Here is a 12,995-nt window from a genome sequence, read left to right as displayed (position 1 = left end):
AGGTGCCTTTCTATAATCTCGAATAGCTCACAATCTTAATTCATATATTTTAAGGCAATCAGTGCCTCTTCCCCATGTATCTCCTGTAATATTGAGTTGAAACATGTGATGTGACATCATTGTGTAGTACATTTCACCTCTCCCCACGTGCAACTGTCAATGAAGTGTTAACAGGAGCAAAGCAATGCAGTATACAGTGATGTTGAATTGCACATCTGCTCCAACGAAATGTCAACAGGAATTGCATAGATCAGAGGAGGTTATGCATGTGACATAACATGCACCATGTACATTGATGGTGCTATATAAATAAATAAATAAATAATAATAATAATAATAATAATAATCTACTTTTCATTTGTTTGTTGCACCAGATTTTGCACAACTCTGTCTGAAGGGGGAGCATTGAGTTGCTCCTGTCTGTCACTTCTGTTTCCCCAGGGCCTCAGCTGTGCCTTGGTCAAAGATGGTAGACCATCCCTCCCCAAGATGGAGTGCCCTCCAGATATGTTGGACTACAATTCCAGTCACACCCAGCTAGCATGGCTATTAGTTCAACATATCTAGAGCTAGCCAAATTGGGAAGGCCAGGTAGATGTTTATACAAAGGGGACCACATTCATTATCCCTCTGCAGAGAGAGGGACCGTGGCTGGCTATCATTAGGCAAAGTGAGGTAGCCGCCTCCGCCTCAGGCAGCAGATGCTAAGAGATGGCGCAGGGTGTTGGAAGAGAGAGCTTGTATGCCACTTGACCTGCCTTGCACTCCCTATGTTACTCTGATGCCTTCAGGTGCAGGGAAATAGGCTGTTTCTTCACCAGTGTGGAAGAAAAATCCAGCTGCCAGTCCAGTTGGGTTTTGTACATGGAATGGGAGGGAGCGCCATCTTGTTCTTTGCCTCAGGCCGCAAAATATATTCCGTCGGCCCTAAAAAGAAGCAATGATGGAAAACTGCTCTAGTTTTTTCTGACCTGTGTACATGGGGCCTAAGATGTTCCGACTGTGTCGGGAAGCCCTTAATTACCTTTGTTTCCTGGCAGAATCTGCCTCCCTAACAAGATGTCACTTACTACGGCAGTCTCCTCCTGCAGTCTTGGGCTTTGCCACTGCGAGGAAGGGAAAGGGCAGGAGAAGAAGCCTAATGACAGCCGGGCATTTCCCATCTTTTCTGTAGCTACAGCAGCTGCTACCTCCCTTCCCAGCTGAAAGGGCATAAATCTAAAAGCATGTCATTATTCCCCTGGTGGCCATGTTTGGCAGTCAAGGCAGATATTGCTTGGATTTTTATAATACCTTGCGTCCCCTTCAGAAGGAGGAGTTGGAGCTTTAAGTTCTAAGGCTGTCAAAACGTTTTGATACAGCCAGATGATTTAATGGCTGTATACAAAGGCAATTAGCTTCAAGTCACAAGTCCACATCGGTAGGGAAATCTAGAGTTCTTTTCAGTAATTGCCATGACAGGAGGTGAATTATTCCTTTGTTTGTTTGTTGCCTTTGGTGCCCATGGGTTTGCTCTACTTAAAGTAGACCCATTGGAATGAGTGGGACGTAAATTAGTCATCACCGGGACTAAGATTGAATGCAACGCCATGTTTATAAAAAAGGCTGGATAGGTTTTTCTTGCAGCTTTCATGGCCTTCACAGGGATATTACCTGTTCCACTTTGAAGTAACCTGACAGTAACTCTTCTGCAGCCCTGTGTTATGTAGCACACATTTTTAACCATTTCAATTTGCCTAGCTTTGAAGGTCCAATGTGGGTTAGTTTTGGACCAGGACTAGGGGTTGGCCCAAGTTCAAAAACCCCTCAGCCAAGAAGCTCACAGGGTGACGTTGGGGCTGAATATTTTTCAGCCCAGCCTACCTCACACAGTATTGTAGTGTGGATAAAGTGTGTGTGTGTGTGTGTGTGTGTGTGTATATAGAGAGAACTATGCACTTCATCCTGAGTCCCTTGGAGGAAGAATGGGATTAAATAAATAAATCAACAAACCAACACAGCTGTTTTACAGGATATATTTTCCTTTTAAAGCAGAGATCATTGGAAGCCTAGCATGTCTTTGTAATCTATGGATTCACAATTGTAAGAGCTGATTGGATGTTCTAGGAAGAAACTGCACAACGGAGCACTATTGTTTGTTTGTTGAGCACTCAACATGCTCTGTTCTGCCTCCAATCTGGATTGGCTTTCTGCTAGCCAAGCCCACGACTATTGCCTTCAGCCCTCTTGCTGTATATACCTGAGGGCAAAACCAACTTCAGTCTCAGCTCTGCTTAGGTTGGTGTGTTTTTCGGAAGAGCCACCTGACCATTTGTTTCCAGTTGCTCCCTCATTAATGACCTAACATCAACATTGGAAAGAATGTGGATGCAAAAGCCGAATACAATTAGGATATTGGGTTTCTGCAGCGCTCCTTGCTTTCGCCCCCACACATGCCTGGCTATTGAAAGTTGGCTGGCCTCAAAAGAAAGGTCTTACAGCATTTTTGAAAAGTCGCCTGTGCTTTCGATTTCTGAGAGGAGGGAGCAGCAGCATACATAACGCAATCAAGAAGGTGCCAGTGACCCTGTTAAAAGCTCAGGCGTGCAGGGATCAGGTCCTGTAGTGCTTTGTAAATCAAAATTGATACCCAGAAGTTAGGGAATGGGTAAGAATTTTCTTCTATTCGTTTTTTGGTAAGGACTTAGTAAAGTTCGGGAGTTTCTTTATAAATGAGACGAAGAAAATGTGAGACTTGAAAAAGCAAAATCAAATGTGGGAGAAAGAATTAAGACAAAAGCATCCAGCCAGTTGAAGGGCTTTGAGTGCTTGGCTCTTAAACGTCTGGGTTTGAAGTCTTCTTTGAAGCCATGTTTGTGGTAGTGAATTAGAGTTGCCACCTCTTTTTTTCCTAACACGCTCCTCATCCTTAACAGTTACATGGCAGGAAGGTACAACATGGTCATCTCCATGCTGGGAACAGCTGTACCCATTAAATTTTGCTGGTGCAGATGGGTGAGGATTCCTTTTGGCCTCTTTTTGATAACTTCTTACCAAAATCCACACATGTCTTTATATACGGGATGGAAAGAATTTGAGATTTTAAAAAATCAAATGTGGGACAAAGGGAAACAGATAGATTTTTCATCCCTACCGTGAGCTGTGCCTAGAACGCTGTAAACCCTGGATACAAATACACCTATACAAACCCCGGATCATTCTAGCCAGTTTTGCCCTAATCAGAAGGCAACCTGCACTATTCTGAATCAGCTGTAGCCGCTGAGCATTGTTTACGGGTTGCTTTGTATTGTACATTACAGAAGTCTTACCTTGATGTAGGTATGAATGATGACTTTTTAGATGGGACTGACTATTCCGGTATTTCCCAGTCTCATCAGATGGAATTGTTGGAAAAACTCAAATACAATAGTGGATCTAGGTGTGTCCTTAAGACTGAAGAATGTAAGGTTTGATGAGAGGCGGAACCCACAACTATCACTGTTACATTCCTAGTGTTCTTCCTCCACCTCTACCTGCTGCCTCCCCAAGAAATCACGTTGGGTTACAGCCTGCATCAACTTGACACAGATTGGGGAGGAGGGGAAACACTTTTGAACAGGCTTGTTATAGCACTCTAGTCTCAAAAAAGATAAGGGCTTCAGCTTCTGCAAATTGTGTGAAACTTCAGTTATGTAGCCTTGCAAAAATAACAAGCCTATTATGATCTATGTATAACTAAAAGAGAGTTCAATTTCCCTTGATTTTCTTTTTTTTAAAAAAAAATGAGGCTTGAAGGATAGCCAAAAGCTGTTTGGAGATGAGTTGGCCCAACAGAAACCCTTAATTAACAAACACACAGTTGAAAAGAAATCCCTTGATGAGAAATGCAGGCCAAAATTAATGAATCTAGGGGCACCTTGACCATTTGCAAGTGAGAGATCATTGTCAGTTTACCAGAAAATGAACTTCTGTCTTGCCTTTGAACAATATTGGTTTCAAAAATCTTAGAAGCAAGGGAGCTTTGCTTTAGCAGCATTTCCAAAACCTTTCAGTGTGCTTCAATGTGCTAAGCTATTCTTGTAAATGCCATAGCTCACAGCTTCTCCATATGCGAGTGCAAAAAAAAAAACCCTTAAAAAAAAACATTTTAATATGCAGACATCTGAAAAACAATTCTTTTCTACTTTTGTAAATCTGGACAAATTTGACACAGTGTTCTAGAACTGGTAAGTTAACCCAACTTTAGTTCTTTGTCCTGTCCTCTCGCTTGCTTGATCGATACAACTAGATTTTACATTTGGGGTGGGGAACCTTTGCTTGCCCCTGATGTTTGTGGCTGCAGCTCCCATGACCCCTGGGCTTCGGCCATGCTGGCTGTGGTGATGGGAGTTGTGGCCCTCCATATGTTGTTGAACTATCACAGTTTTCCTACCCATGCTTTTATCAGAGGTAGGCAAGAGCCAGCATAGCCAATTGTGATGGGTCATGGGAGTTGTAGGCCAAAATATCTGGAGGATCCAAAGTTTCCCAACCCTGCTTCATATAAACAATATTCATTTTAGAAGCTAGGCATGTGCATGAAGTGTCTTTCATGTCATTATTTTTTCTAAAGACTTATTTCATTTGTTATTTAAATTCATCTTCATTTTGTTTATTTTTTATGCCGTCTGTAGCAGTGGAGCTGATGTGGTGCATGATTTCAGAGTGGTTAATAAGTCACTGTGGCTTGTTAACCATCCTGTGTGTGCTTGTTGTGTTGCTGTTGTTGGGTTCTGGAGTGGCTTGTTAACTATGATAACAAGCCAATCTGGCCTGGTTCAAATGACACGGGAAGCTTTGCTGCCACAAACGTAATTATGCTAAGCTCCAGCATGTGCAGTACGTGAAATAAGGCTTATTTTCTCTGCCATTAACCTGCAAACCTGGCCATTGTCTCAAGATATTCTAGGAAAATAAAAAGACAGCCCCCACGGGTGGCCACTAAAATTTTGCTTTACAACCACCAGAGAAAGCTATTACCCCTTCCCCAAGAATGACAAATTCATCCATTTGTTACTTTCAACATTCATTCCATAATGAATGAAATGAAAATAGAACAATATGGACCTTCTTTAGTTCAATTGTTGATTTATTTTAAAATGAATACAGACCCCTAGCGATAAGGTGGCAAGGTCATTGGGTTATTGACAGTGGCATACTAGCAGTGGAACTGTTCATGTAGTTCACTAGGTATAATTGTTGAGCAAGAATTCTTTCCATTTTAACATAGATTGTGATAATTGAATGTAGAAAGTCAGTGCCTGTTTAAACAATTTTATCTTGAGAACAATAGCTGAACTTGTTTCGACCTCTGGTTTTATATGTTCAAGGAGTGGATCAAGGGTTAAACTGAGCTGCAAGACAACTGCAACTCCAGACAATAGCTGAGTCTCTTGAGTCCACCTTGCTATTCATCATGATAGATGAGCATACACACAGTATCAGAGTTCTCTCTTCATTCATTACACTTGCATCCTGCTCTCCTCCAAGGAGCTCAGTGTAGTTTATATATGAGATAAAGGCTGTGATCTTTACCCCCTATAGTGCATCGTACCAGCTCTTTACCATTTTCTTTGCCCTCCAATTTGTCTCCAGCCAAATTAAAAATGCTGGAATTGCCCTAAATAGCCTTTGTCAGGATGAGGCCCGGTCTCCCTGGTGTGGATTCTGAATTGGATTTGGAAGATGAAGGAGAAGACCAGCAGAGAGAAGAAGTGGGAGATGAAATGCTCAAGGACTCTTCAGGAGTCAAGGAGGAATTTTCTAGGAGCTTATCAGACAGGAGGCTCAGGCTCAGAGATCACCCCCCCATCTCCCCCCCCCACTGGAACTCAGTCTTTGTCGGATGGGTAGGGAGCATCAGAACTGACAGATTCCAGAGTTTGCCGCAGAGTCAGGTAGGTGGAGTTGAGAGGAGATGGGAGGTGGTCTGCCAGACTAGCCACATGGCAGTTGTGTTGCAGCTTGAAGACTGTCCCTGAAGGAGGGGTTCTGTAAAACCCTGTCAGGCAAGGTGGGAAACCGTGGTTGGCAACTGCCTTGCTTTGTTAGGTGAATTAAGCTTAGAGGATAGTTCTTAGCATTCACACTCCCTTCAGATGTGAAGAGGTGTCTATTTACTGAATAAAGCTTTTGTGGATTGCGCAGCAGACCTCTTTATTGTCTCACATCTCGGTGGGAAGGTTTACAGTCTTGGCCCAAGATACTTGAAGGACTTTCTCTCCACTATTAGCCTGACTAAGTGCAAGCTTCATGTCATGTCTCCACTGCCCTTTAATGTGGGTTTGGTGGCTACATATGAGAAGGCTTTTTTAGTGGCTGCCCCCAGGCTCTAGAACTCTCTTTGCTGGAAAGTTTGCCTGTATTCCTCCCCTGTGGTCCACTGGTGGAGGGTAAAGATTCTCTTAATTCAGAGGGCTTCTTGGTGCCATAGAAAATTTAATTACCCATTGTGCGAATAGTGTCATTATATAGTTTAAGTGACACTGAACTTAGTTGTTTCTGGATGGAATCAGGTGTTTCCTGTTGCTGTTCTGACTTAACAAAGATAATAAAAGGTTTTTTACTTTAGCTTCCTCAGAGGTGTGTCTACTAAACCTACTTGTGAGTGCTGTTTAGTGCTATTGATGTTAGTGCCGTTTTAAATTGTGCTATACTTCTTGTTTTGGCTGTTTTTATGTTTGATAGCTGCCTTAGGTATTTTATAAGGAAAGGTATATTTTTGATAAATTAGCTTCAGCACTAAAACTGTTGCCTGCCTTCAGACGGTCACAGTTTCAAGAGAAGTACAATGACCAATGGATGACCAAGCTGTGTGCTTGAAATGCCCTGGAATTCCTTCTTTGTAGAAACCCTTGTTATGTCAGGATTAACCTGGGTATCTCAATTATGGCTGTAATCCTGTGTATGCACAGGATGCAGTAGGTCCTGTTGAAATCGGTAGGACGTGGTTCTGAATAAATATGGATACGATTTAGCTGTGTGCAAACGACCTTCTAAAAGGTGCCAAGTTGGGAGTATATAGGAAGTGAGAATCCTTTGTATTAAGGATTGCAGAATGAACTTTCTTCTCAGACTTTGACCTCTTAATATAATTTGGGCATCTGTTTCTAATACTTGCACTATAAAAGAATCCTTGCATTATAAAAGAATCCAGAAACATATATTAAGAGGAGAAGGACTTGGAGATGGATTGAATAGGTCTGCTGTTAGAAGATGCTTCCATAATGCTTCTGCTTGGCATGGGTGAGCAAATACTGACTGGGTTCAGATAACATGATAACTAATGGTGGTTTAAATAGTCGACATTTGGTTATTTAACTCACTGTATTGTGTGAAGGGAGTTTTTTAACCAACAGTTGGTTATTTGGCCGAAACAACCAACTCAGTTAACCAACACTGTGAAGAGTCGGCTATTTGAACCACTGTCATTTATCATGTTGAGTGGAGGGCACTGTTGGTTATTTCCTTGACCACTGTTGGTTATTTCGTCAGCCACAAAGTTTGTGGCCTTCACCACATAAGAACTTAAGAAGAGCCATAGTCCAACACTCTGTTCACATAGTGGCCATCCAGCTGTCAACCAGGGACCCACAAGCAGGACACGGTGCAATAGCACCCTCTCACCCATGTTCCCCATGAACTGGTGTATACAGGCTTTCTGCCTCTGATACTGGAACATTTTGTAGGAAATTATACAGGCTAATTGTGTTGAAGATTCAAAACAGCAGGTTGTGTCAAACTATTTTTTTTTTAACTTCTGACACACACTTTTGTTTTTTAGGCGAGGGTGGGAGGGAGGAAGGAAGTGATACAGCTAGAGGTGTGCACATTATATCCTTTAACCTCATTGTAATAGCATGAACATAGATATCAGAACTCAATTGAGCTTCTGTCGTCCAAGTTCAAAGGCCTTCTAGATCTGGCAGTGACATTCGTAAAAATGTAGAGAACTTGGCAAGCTCAGGCTGACAACATCGCTGTGGCATTGAGCAAAGCAGGAAGAGCAAGCTGTTTCCCTCAGAAAGAAAAACTGTATTCTCATTGTAGTGGTGGCTTAATATGTTCCAAAGTAAAAGCTCAGCTTGGGAGAAGAGCACGCCAGGCCCAGTAGCGTACACTAAACCTATAAATAGATTTTAAAAATCTATATAATTTGGCTGTAATGCAGCCAGATGAACTGGCCTCCCAAATAATAAGGGTTGTATTCAATGTTAATCCTACTTAGAGTAGACTCATTGAAATGAATGGGACTTAAGTAAGGTGGCCAACACACAGGATGCACGTGGCCTGCTGCTCCACTGAAATTTGGTGGCATGGCAATAGATTTTTTTTAAAAAAAAATCCAGCACTTTGGTGCCCAAATTCAATGGCAAACCACTATAGCAGTTTGATTAGGAGCAAAATTTATCCATATTAAGCCTCTGTAGCAGTTTGCTGCTGAATTTTGTTGGCAAACCACTGATTTTTGACAAAAAATGCAAGCAGTGGCAAGAGTTAGTCTTGGTCTCTCTCTCTCTCTCTGTGTGTGTGTTTGTGAATCACCCACTCTCCTGGACTGCCCAAAGTTGCCCACTACTATTGGATGCATCCCTAAGGTTTAACTAACTATTAAGAACCTCCACAGAGGCCAGATACTAGCTTACCAAGGTATAATAGATTTCTGCCATAATTTTGCGAAGTCACCCATATTAATGAAAATGTTGCATGGCGTTTTCGTCTGCCACACATTCTAACAGTAGAATTTCTAGGAACACACTTGGCAGAAACTGAAAGGAGTTGGAAAGAAAAGTCATGGCCGTGTTGGCTGGAAGTAATGCTAGTTGTAGTCGAACGCATCTGGACGACACCCAAGTTGTGGAAGTTCCCCAACACATCATACGAATTTCAATTAAGTCCATAATGGTCAGGGTCAGTTACAGGGAGCTCATGACTCCTATGTTACAACTTCACTGGCTACCAGTCTGTTTACAGGCACTGTTGAAAGTGTTGGTTATGACCTATAAAGCTATATATGGCTTGGGACTAGGCAATTTGAAAGACAGCATTCTCCTGTACAAGCCTGCCTTCTTTTTTAACTTCTTCAGGGGGGAACCCTTCTCTTGGTCCCACCATGATCAGAGGCATGTTTGGTCGGGACATGAGAGAGGGCCTTCTCGGTGGCTGCTCTCAGGCTTTGAAATTCCCTGCTGAGGCAGGCTATGTCAGGCCCTTCTTTGTTGTCTGTCTGCAAGCAGTCTGAGACATTTTTATTCACACAGACCTTCAGCATATAAGCTGGTTTATTGCTGAAGGTTTTTTTTTTAATTGGTTGGGCACTGTTTTATTTCTTTTACTGCTGTGTTTTTAATTACATTTTGACAGATTTTTTTAAATGTTATGTTTTAATTATGATTTTGTTTTTAACCTGTATTTTATTCTTGTTAGCCATCTCAAGCACCATTTTTGGCAGAAAGGTGGGATATAATGTTGAAAAATGAACTATTGGAGGATACTGTACATTAATCTTAGCATTAGGTGCTGATGATGGGAGAGTACAAGATAGGAACACACTTCTGTGTGCTGATTTTTTTTTTTTTAAAAAAACACACTTTATTATTATAGTCACGATGGAGCCCATTTATTCACTCCTCCTGTTTCTTCTTGTGCCGATATTAAAATCCAATACGTTCATACTTGGAAACAGCTCTTTTCACTGAACTTCTATATCTATAACAACATAGCTGTGGTATACTGTTGCCACTTGAGGCCCAAATCAAATTACACGTTACGGTATAGAGGCCACTATGAAGGCAGAACGTGGATCTTCAATTCAAGTCGGTGAAAAATGTATGACTTGACCTAATTTATTTACATACTAATTGTGCCAGACATTTCTATGCTTCTTTCCCCCCCGTTTTTCTTCTTTTCTTTCTTTTTTTTAAAAAAGGAGCTGGTTTCCTAGGAAACCAGTGGCTTCATGTCAGTGCAGTAATTGTATGGCGACTGCTGTGTGTCTGACACATTGTTCACTTGTGGACAAAAGGCAGTAAAAAAATAAGTGCGGGAGGGGGGGGGAGAAGCATAGAATTTTAACGAAATAGGAAGACATTTTTATTTTGCCAGCACATTAGATGTCCTTCTTTTCCCATGTGCTGTTAATAAAGATGTTTTTGTAAAGTAAACGGATCCAAAAGTAGGAGTAGATTTGCTTAGAAAGACCTTAACCTAGGCTACATTTCTAGGCACTGTTAGACAAACACCGAATGAATCTTAGTTGAACTGGACTCCTGTCTGAACAGAAAGCACAAAAAATAAGTAACTTCATATTTTTAATAGCTTGAAATCTTCACTGGAACAGATTCACATATCTTTCTGCTGCCCAGGCATACATATTTTTTCGGGGAGCGGGTGATATTTGTCTCATATATCATGGCATTTGAGGCCGAGTTCTATGTTGTGAGACTGGTAAAGCAGGATAGTATTGCAAGTAGACTTTGAAACTCACCCTGGAAGACATTGGCTACGTTCAGACATCATTCTGAACTATGGTTTATCATAATTGGAAGGAGCCCAGCCTCTTCTTGGTCTCTCACTCTTCTCCCCCTTTTCCTCCAACAGTGTTGTAAAGACAATGAAAGCTTTTGCTTCCATTTTTGATTAACCACAGTTTACCACGCTAGCTGAACCCAACCAACTAGTTAATCTAAAGTACAGTTTGCTTGAAACAAGTTGGTTTTATCTATCTAGTTAGTTTCAACAAACCATAGTTGAGATAATCACACTTTAGGGCAGGGATGGGGGATTTCTGGCCAGCACCTTATGCTACAAAGCAAAGAACACTTCCCCTGTGGAAAGGAAGGTATGTACTAGTACTCTCCTATGTGTAAGGAGTCTGGATGCATCACGATTGCTCACCTTGAAGCACCTGGAGGAGGCTGAAATCTTGAGAAATTCTTTTTTATGTCTTTGCCAGGGATGCACAGTTTTTGCTGGTAGCTACAGCAAGCATCTGCAATTCCCTCTCCTTGCTAATTTGGCATGTGGCAAATGGGCTTTGGGGAGTTTTGGCCTTGCCAAAGAAGGCCTATCCCATCCACCCAGGCTTCCTATATTAGAGGAAAGTATATGTTTTTGAAACGATAAAGTCGGATAGAAGTTTCTAAATCTCCCCCAAAGAAAAATAATAGGGATGGCTGCAAGAAAATTAATAGAGGCAATTGGAATGTTTGCTACCCCTGTATTTTTGTGTATGAGAAAATCTGATCATGGAGGGGTAAGAGGGTACCCTTGTGGTTACATTATTGTATTCACAAGCTTTGGGAATGCACACTGATGAGAGCAATAATGAGTACTTGGGGGGGGGCAAAGAAAAGCAAAATGTTCAGGTTCATGCGTAGTTGGTTGATTAAGATCATGTTGCTCCTTTTGTGCAGCGGGTGTTCAGCTCGTGAATGAATGAGTTGTTTATGAAATGCCAGACAAGGTCATTTCTCCTCCTCCCCTCTCTGCCCTCAGTAACCACCTACCCAGATAGAGGAAAGGGACGATTCTTCTCTGTTTCTTTTTTCATTGAAAGAAAACTATTCTAATACATTAGCAGCATTCATGATTATCTGTGTGTATTGCAACAATACATGTGGCTAGGGACTGTAACATGGCAATTTACTCTAGATTAATTTTAATCAGCATGGGCAGTCTGTGTCGAATGCAGAACTCAGTGACATATCAACACTAACTATTGTTACTGTAGAAGGTAGCTGTCATTTGTTTTGTAAAAATTGAGCCATTGTTTTCAGATTGGAAGGGAAGCAGAAATCAAAGAGGTGGATGATCCAGAATTTTACTTAGCAACAAAGTGAACGAAATGTACTCTCTCTTGGATCTGTTATTCAACTCCTTTCTTACTTTAACAGTGTAATTCACACAAGTAGAGTCAGAATGCTACTCCCAACAATCCAACAACTAGCTGACATGCCACTCACATCTAGCTGTTTTGCTCCTTGTAGAAATTAAGACCTAGTGTACATGCATGTGTGCATGTATATATAAAATTTATTAAATTTATATCCCACCTTTCCAATAAAAATTGAATCATGATCCATCATTGTCACTGGAGGCCCAGGTGGACTCCGTGGCTCGGAGTACTTGGGGTCTGCTCTGGCTGATCCGCCAGCTATGGCCTTTCCTGGACAGGGACAACCTACTCACAGTAGTGCATGCACTGGTAACTTCCCGATTAGACTACTGCAATGGACTCTAAGTGGGCTGCCCTTGAAGATGACCCGGAAGTTGCAGCTAGTGCAAATGCAGCAGCTAGACTGCTGGCAGGTACATCTTACAGAGACCACATAACACCGGTCTTAAAGGAACTGCACTGGCTGACTATACGCTTCCGGTCGGAATTCAAGGTGTTGGTAATGACGTTTAAAGCCCTAAACGGCTTGGGACCTCGATATTTGAGGGAGCGCCTCTCCTTATATATGCCTGCCCGAGACTTGAGATCTGTTGGAGGAGCCCTTCTCTGCATCCCACCAATGCAGCATAAATGCTATAATGGGACAAGAGAGAGGGCTTTCTCTGTGGTGGCACCCAGATTGCGGAATGTCCTCGCCTTGGAGGCCTGACTGGCACCAACACTGATTTTATTTCGACGCCAAGTAAAAACATGGCTTTTTAACAAAGCCTTTGATGGTTAAATCCACTAAGATGGCACATTGTTTTAACTGCTTTGAAATTATATATTGTTTTAACTTGGTTCATGGTTTAAGTTGTTTTTAATTGTGCATATTTATTGTTTTATACTGTATGTTTTTACCTGTACAACGTCCTGAGATCTTAATGATATAGGGCGGGATACAAATGTTTTAAATAAACAAATAATAAATAATGGCTGTATATATGTGTTGATTACATAATAAAGTGTGTGATTGTCCACTTTGGTAGAAGTAAGAGATGTGAAGGCTTAGAAAAAACTGGGTGGGTGGGGGGACTGAAAA

The 12,995-nt window shown here is 41.6% G+C and overlaps 1 protein-coding gene across 1 annotated transcript in view; it reads left to right on the top strand.

Annotated features, from left to right (window-relative positions):
- TSPAN5 (tetraspanin 5) overlaps positions 1–12,995 on the top strand; it is an 87,711-nt gene that overhangs the window by 18,811 nt on the left and 55,905 nt on the right. The gene's annotated exons all lie outside the window — the stretch shown is intronic.

This window comes from Elgaria multicarinata, chromosome 10 (assembly GCF_023053635.1).
Source record: "Elgaria multicarinata webbii isolate HBS135686 ecotype San Diego chromosome 10, rElgMul1.1.pri, whole genome shotgun sequence".
In the NCBI taxonomy this organism is placed as follows: domain Eukaryota; kingdom Metazoa; phylum Chordata; class Lepidosauria; order Squamata; family Anguidae; genus Elgaria; species Elgaria multicarinata.
This window is presented reverse-complemented; position numbering and strand designations above follow the sequence as displayed.